This window comes from Crocodylus porosus, unplaced genomic scaffold, assembly GCF_001723895.1.
Source record: "Crocodylus porosus isolate Cpor-Errol unplaced genomic scaffold, CroPor_comp1, whole genome shotgun sequence".
Taxonomy (NCBI): Eukaryota; Metazoa; Chordata; order Crocodylia; family Crocodylidae; genus Crocodylus; species Crocodylus porosus.
Window position 1 is genome coordinate 22423034 of NW_017728911.1, and position 7963 is coordinate 22430996.

Genomic DNA, 7963 nt, shown 5'->3' on the forward strand with positions numbered 1-7963 from the left:
ATCGGGGGGGAGGGGGAACAGGGTAGGACCCACTGTGCCGGCAAGGGAACTGTCAAGCCCCCCACATCGGGGGGGAGGGGGAACAGGGTAGGACCTGCTGTGCTGCGGGGGAACAGGGTCAGGCCTGCCACGGTGGTGTGCATGAATGGAGTTGGGCCTGCCACAGTGGGGGTGGAGAATGGGTTAAAACCTACCGCAGCAGGGCAGGGGCTGGGGGCAGCAAGCCTGGACCCAAACGGGGATAGGGGGGAGAACAGGGTCAGGCCTGAAGTGGGGTGGGGGAGAGAGCCAGGCTGGATGAGGATGGGGGAGCGGGGGCACAGGCCTGGAGCCTGGGCTCTGTCCCTGCTGACCCCCCATCATTCTTGACAGACAATTTGCTAGATGTCTGTATCAGCAGTAGTGTTTGGCGGCAGGTTATAATCTTTGCAAGCTTCAACATCAGACATTTAATCCAAAACATGTTGTAGGCTGATGTCTATAAAGACTGCACCGGTCTTGGATTTTTTCTAAGGTTTGTCAACCAACCTTAATATGCATTGCAAGACCAAAAACTTGGCCATTGCAACTTCACTTCAGCCAGAATCCTGCTTGTTCATCAGGGATCACTGGCTCGATAAAACAGCTGATTCTCCTGAGAATGATACGTTCCAAGAGTTTACAGATTGTGCAAAGGAGTGATATTGGCTTATAACTTCCCAGATCATCAACTGGCTTACCCAGTTTGAGTACTGCAATGACCACCAGCTCCTGCCATGTTTTTGGTATACATACAGATTCCATGGTTTTGGTGTACAGTTTTGCCAACCACTGGAGTCCCTTGGGGTCTAGATGATGGGAGAATACCATCTCCACCAGCTGCCTTCCATTTCTTTGTTGCAGTTAACCCATCCTTCCCTTCATCTATACTAATGGCAGTGGGGGCTTGTATAGGGACTGATGCGATTATCCAGTGCAACTGACAACAGATCTCATTGGTGTTTTTGTCAAGAGATCCTTTTGTAGCATCTACCAATTTAGAAGCTATAGAGTTGGGATGGAGTTTTGGGGTCCAATATTCTGCTGGATTAGCACCTTAAAGGCATCCTAGTATGGCCCAGGCATGTCAACTAGAGTGCATGAAGTCCAGACCTTCAACACACTCAATTCACCTTTAGCATCTGGCTGAATCTTGCGACTCTAGCAGGTCCTTCACAATCTGTGGGTTGCCTGACTGATTGCACTGCTGGAGCAGGACCTTGGTCTCTCTAATTCAGCAGGGAGTATATTCCTCCTGAAAGCCCCCAAGGGATACTCTTCTTGCCAGCAGCAATCAAGACACCATTTAACCAGTAGTAACATTCTGGTGTTGCAGGGATTCAGGTCATCACTTTTTCAATAGGTTCCCTGTAGCAAACCCAGTCAGCTTTGGCTAGGTTCCACCATGGGATCTGTTTAGACAAAGTCATAGGGATCCAAAATGCTGAAGTAAGTAATGATGGGCCTATGCTAGCTGTTGGGAAAGTTGGAAAGTACACTGCAGGATGCATGGAAGCATGCTCCCACTTAGATCATTGTACACGATGGTAAGATCTGAGTTATAGTCATGTTGCCAGTGAGCTGAATGGAAGGTTGCTCACTATTTGAGGTCAAAGACCAATTACAGATCTTCTGGGGACATCCCGTCTGTAAGGTCTTCGCTGCTGGCTTTATTTGCTTCATAACCCCACTTAGTGTGGTGGCTGTTAAAGTCACAAATGTACAGGGTTGGTATTGGTGCACTTGGGAGTGCTGGCTTTGGCCATTCCAAATTAAGGGCTTTGTATACATTGGTAATGTGCAACTCCCTTATTTTGATGGCAGTGGTGTAAGTCGCTTTTTCTTTAGTTGGAAGTAAGCCACAGATTTAAAATCCATGATGGTGTTCTTCACTAGAGCTGCGCGAAGCTTCGGTCCCTAATTCGATTCGGCAAAGATTCAGCCTAATTTGGTGGCCAAACCTCCGAATCTGAATAAAAAAAGGGGACCCTTTAATCTCTCCAAATCGAATTGGAACCCTCCAAATCAATTCAAAGAGATTTGGACATAGACACAGCTTTAAATGTTTTTTCTACGTACCTCTAGGTAGCAGGCAGCTTTTGAGTGCTGGGATGCTGGGGCAGATCAAGTGTCCCACAGGTGTGTGTGAGGCTCCCCAGCACACTCAGCAGCAGACCCGGAAGTGGACCAGAAGCACTGCTGGTCTACTACTGGGTCCACCGGGGAGCACACTGGGGGGCCCCCTGTGCCCACCTGGCTCGGCGACTGGTGCCCACTGGGTCTGGGGAGGCACCCAGGGTCTCCCTGCAGCCAATCGCCATGCAGGGCCCCCCGCACTCCAGTGGGATTCTCCATGCACCTCAGCATCACAAAGTTCATAAGCCGCACTGATACCTGGAGGTATGTAAAAAAAAAACGTTTTAAAGCTGCATCTATGTCTGAATCACTGATTCTCCAAATCAGCATCAAATCTTCAGATTCGGATTCGGCCAAATCGAATCAGGGACAGTGATCTGAATCATTGAATTGAATCACTGTCCCCGATTCAGGCCAAATCCGAATGGAATAGGGCCCGCTTCGCACACCCCTAATTCTCCATATATATGGCTAAGCCATATTTTGGATGGTAATGGGTAGTCGTACGCTTGTATCTTGCTAGGCCAGATGTGAAAGCACTCGTCCCTGTTCTAGTGATGAGGAATGGAAAAGTACTGGAAGAAGTGTATATGTGTCGGGTCAGTATGGAGGGGAAGATCTGGGTGAAGGCCAAGCGGGAATAACATAGCAGCCTTCAGGATAAACTCATCAGAAAGCAGCTTGAGAAAACTCGCTCGGCTCAGCCAGACACCGAGATGAGTTGCTGTCAGACTGCCAAGAACCTGTTGCGAGGCGGATTGACCAGTATGTGATTTATCAGTATATAAAGCAGCCTGTTTTTTACTCTCGTTGAGCATCAGCCGCCTCTCACTGTTCTCCCGTGGCCATGCAAAATAAAGTGCTTCTGTTAGCCAAACAGTGATCCTGTCAGAATTTCTACATGACTAAGGTGGCCATCATAGAGGAAAGTCCAGTTGTCCTCTACTGATATGAAACCAGACACCTTTATATCCTCCATTCATACATAAAGGCGTCCAGTTTCATATTAATAGAGGACAGAGTAGCAGAAAACAGGAATTTCATCTATGATGGCCACCCTACCCTGTTCTGAGAAGGAATGGGCAATTATGGAAGTTCTCTCACAATCCCATATTGTGATAATTTAAATGATAAATGTAATCTTTAATGCTCTGAGACTTTTTTATGTGAAACTATGAAAATCAACTCTCAAACAGCAATTGTCTTCCACAACAAATCCTTCCTCCAATAGCAGCACACTAATGCAGAATTTTAATTATCATCCCCAACATCAATTCCATATCACTGTTTCTTTTTACTTACCCCAGACCTGCCTCAACCCCCAATTTCAACATAACCTAAGTGATAGGAGGATAATTTATCTCCTGCTTATTTGCAGAAGCCAGAAATAAACTCTCGATAGCCACATTTATCTCTTATCTCAAATACTAGAATATGTGCCAAATGAGTTTAGCCTTAGAGCAGTGATTCTCAACTTTTTTGGACTTGAAACACTTCTGCATAACTTTTACGAACTGAGTGGCACCCAATTTCAAAAACTAATTTATGTATTAGTGTTTACCTCCATGCAGAAAGTCCAGGCAGTGAGGCTGGAGGACTGGCCAAGTGAGACAAGCCTGAGCCTGCACTTATCTGCTTATCTCTTCACACCCCTCCATACCTCCTCACACCCCAAGGCAGGGTATCCTGGGTTAAAATCACTGCCTTAAAAGTAGCCAGAATTCATGGCGGAGGTGATATCTTTTATTAGACCAACTAGATATTTGCAAAAAAAAAATTCCTTATTTGCAAGCTTTAGACACAGGTGCCCTTCATCAGGCATAGGAGATTGCAAAGATTGTAAAAGTTCTCCTATGTAGAAATGAGAATTAATATTTTACAGAGAGCTGCAGGAGTGGTAAAGTCTCCTATTCGGAACAGTTCATTTTGTGCAGATTAGGCTTAGAGAAAAGTTGGAAAACTCTTTTTACCTTGAAGTTGTCTGCTAGCAAGCAGGATGTAGAAACATATTTCCTTCTGGTTATGATGTTTCATATTTCACAGAAGAGTGGAAAGATGGAATGTTCTTTTGGGCAGGCATCTCTTTTGTGGAGAGCTACCTCTGTGCTCTGTTAGAATGCAAATTAACTTGAACAAGGGCAGGAGCAGGGTCTCAGGTTTCAGATGGTAAATTTTGCTTCCTTAATGAAAAATTATGAAACGTTCATTTAAAAAAGCAGTTAAAATTTGGTATCTTCCATGTGTCAGGTATCCAGGTTGTAGCCATAATGTTCTAGAATCAAAAGGAATTCCATTTGCCTCTAGACCAATATGGCTACAACCTGGATACCTGCCTTAAAGCAGAGCACATACAGGTAGCAGTGGAAACTTTGCCAAGTGACATGCCTTCACTCTGATTTAGACTATGATCTCTTTAAAAGTCTGTGAAAAAGATTACATTTAATAATGATTACCTTCATTATGACATGTTTCCAGGAAGTGGAATGAGACCACCACCACTATGTACACAGACCTCCAAATTACCCTCAAGACAGACTTGAATCAGTGACCAGAAATGTCGCGAGTCACACTCTTAAAGACATGGTCTATCCAATTATTCCTCCCATCCATTCTCCAATAAATTTTCTCCCTTCTTTTACAATATAAAACAGCAACAACAAAAAAAGAATACTCACCACAATACATAACAGCAATATACAAGATACTCAGGTCAGGCAGATGTATCAGAAAATTAACTAACCAAGTTTTCTCCAAAGCAAAAAACTTGCGGGGACATCTTCCGGTCTTTAAAACAACAAACTTGGTGTCCATTTTCTTAAACATACATTTTGTCACACTAGTAGCCATTTAAATATCTAAGTTTGAATTGTGCCTCGTTAACCTTAAACTTAATGCAGCTAATATGCCAAAGTAATGTTAGCTATTTACAGACGACTTATAAAGATATTAAGGGTGGCTACTATGTTCCTATGCAACACATACTCATTCTGAGAAAACCCATGAAAATAATTTGCTCTTCTCCTACACGGTTCAAGAACAAATTGCACGTTGACCTATAAGATTCCTAATTAAACAAGGATTGTTTTTCTTTAATTCTCTTTATTTTATAATTTATGTTTTGGAAGTTGAGAAAACACAAGCATTTATAAAAACCTTCATACATTTTCATGTTCCATTTGAGTTTTTCTTGTGCTCATCTATCAGTTTTAAAACCTCTCTTTATATCTTTTTTATTCTAGTTGCTGGCGATAACAAGAACTTAACATGGAGGGATGGCTGCACTTAATAAGCTCCTTCCTATGCTGTTAGTCAGAGATGCTCTAGCCCTACGCACTGCAGTGCCAGCATCTATGTGGCCAGTTTATGGGCAAGCCAGTCGGCACCACGCAACTGGAAGGAGCTCCACTGGTTGGTCTGGTGCTCAAAATCTCCGGGCTTAAAAAAAGCCCAGAAGCAAAGCTGGGGGAGAGAGAGGTGGGAGCACTGGCAAAGGAGCTGCACACTCTCCCCAAGGCCAGAAGGGACTCAGCACATCCCTCTCCCCACGGCCAGGACCAGGATGCACACCACAAAGCCAGCAGGGAGCTGGTAACTCTCCCTGGGGCTAAAGTCCCTAGAAAAAGTCTGGAAGCCCAGACTGCTGAGGCAGCACCAGGGATTCAAACAGGTGCCAGCTTCTTTGCTGCAGCTGGCAGGCCAAGCAGCCCAGACCCAATACTGTTTTCTGGCACCCGTGACAACCCCCACAGGAATATGCAAGTCATCTGGGGCTAGGAGACAACCTGGCATGAGACACCCCCACCCCCGGCACCACAAATTCTGGTGGAGCATTTGTGGAATCAGAGGGCCCCAACAGGGGAGTGGCAGAACCATGAGTGCTGTGCAGGTGTGGAGGGATGTGCCTTGTGGCATTACAGTACCTGGTCAGGTGGAACTCGGATCAGAAAGCATGCCCAGAAAGGGGTATCGCTGACTCAAGAATGTGTGGGAAAAGGGTGTGCTGGGCACTGAGACACCCACAAACCAAAGAAAAGTGCTCTGCAGAGGGGCATCAGTGCCCTGCCCATCACACCACCTGAGCTCTGAGCTATTTTTGTTGAATTATTGTTGTGATTTTTGCAACCTGACAGGGCCACAGCCAGACCCCCTGCAGCTGTCATCATCACTACAGCTCAGCGGAGGCAGAGAAAGCCCCGTCACCAGATTCGAGTGTCATCCAGGCTGATCCTAAACACACAAGTGGAAAGACGGAGGGTGTAGGGGAGGAGCCCCATAGATGTGCCAGCGGAGTTGTCCTGGGTCCTACAGAAACCACTGAACACCACCTCTGGAGGTAAAACCCAGCGTAACAACAAGTTGTGGCAGACGAACAGACCCAGGTGTGACATAGCCCAGGAGGTGGGGCACACACATTGGCTGGTGCAGTAGTCATGAGCCTGTCACACAGTAATTGCTGTTAGACCCTGAATATACAATCTGGTCTGTAAAACCAGTTGCATTTTTTTTTTTTTTTATCTATAGAGGGTCCCAAAAACTGTTAACCTTCTGTAAATATACCATCACTTGTTTTTTTGGTTGTTGTAATCAACTCCCATCTGTAGATGCCTTTTGTAATCGTTTGTATAAATATTCATATTTAAGCATTACCTTCACTTAGGTCAATAATATTGACTCCTGACAAACATAACACATCAAACTATCAAGTGTCGAATAGCAGTAAAAAATCCAGACATATTTTTACATTATTTCCCACAACTGATAACAGCAAATAGCAAGAAAATTTTAGGTTAGATATTAGGGAAAATTTCATACTAGGAGGTAGTAAAAAGGTGAGGTTTTTAAGATCTGGCTAGATAAAGCTTTGGCTAGGATGATCTTGCTGGGGCTGGGGCTGGTCCTGCTCTGAGCAGGTGGTTTGACTAGATGTGACCTCCCGAGGTCCCTTCCAACCCTCATGTTCTTGGATTCTATGATTCCATCAATTCTGCTTGATTGCAAACCAGCCCATCCTGCTTTACTTTAAAAGGTGACAGGACCACCAAAAAAAATGCAAAACTCTGTAATTCCTTATTCAGAGACAATATCTTTTATTTGAACAACTAAGAAATTGCAAAAAATAAAATAAAATAAAATAAAATAAAAAATAAAATAAAATAAAAATCTTTTCCAGCAAGCTTTTGGGCTCACACACCTTCCCTCAGGCTCAGGGAAAATTAAAAATGGTAAAAAGTCCCCACAGGTAGGAAATACACTTCATTTTTTGCAGAGGAAGCTGAAGATGGAATTGTCTTTAATTTCCCAAACCCGAGGAAGGAAGTGTGAGCGCAAAAGCTTGCAGAAATAGACATTTTTTGCAATGTCTTAGTTGGTCTAATCAAAGGTATCATCTCCGAACCACGAGTTCTAGAGTTTTGCATTGCTGTTTCAGACCAATGCGGCTGCCAAATACATCCCTGAACCACCAAATCACATTGCTGGGGATTTTTCCCATAAGACCTTTCAATCTACTGCCTAAAAAGAGGCTTGGGTGACAAAACTTAAGAGGGCTTTAGCTGCATGCGACCGTTTCGGACGTCCCCCCAAAATGCCCCTGGTAAAAGCGGGCAGAGGCACGTTTTGTCGGCGTGGGTCTGGCGCTCGGGGGGGACGAGATCTTAGTGCTGCAGTTTCACGGAGCGCCCCGCGCGGTCCCAGCCTGCCGAGAGCGCCGAGCCGGATCGCGACGGAGGCGCGTAGTCCCGCGGGTGCGGGCGGCTGCTTCTGCCTTTGACACCGGAGCGCAGCGGGCCGGGCCGAGGCGCTCCCCCCG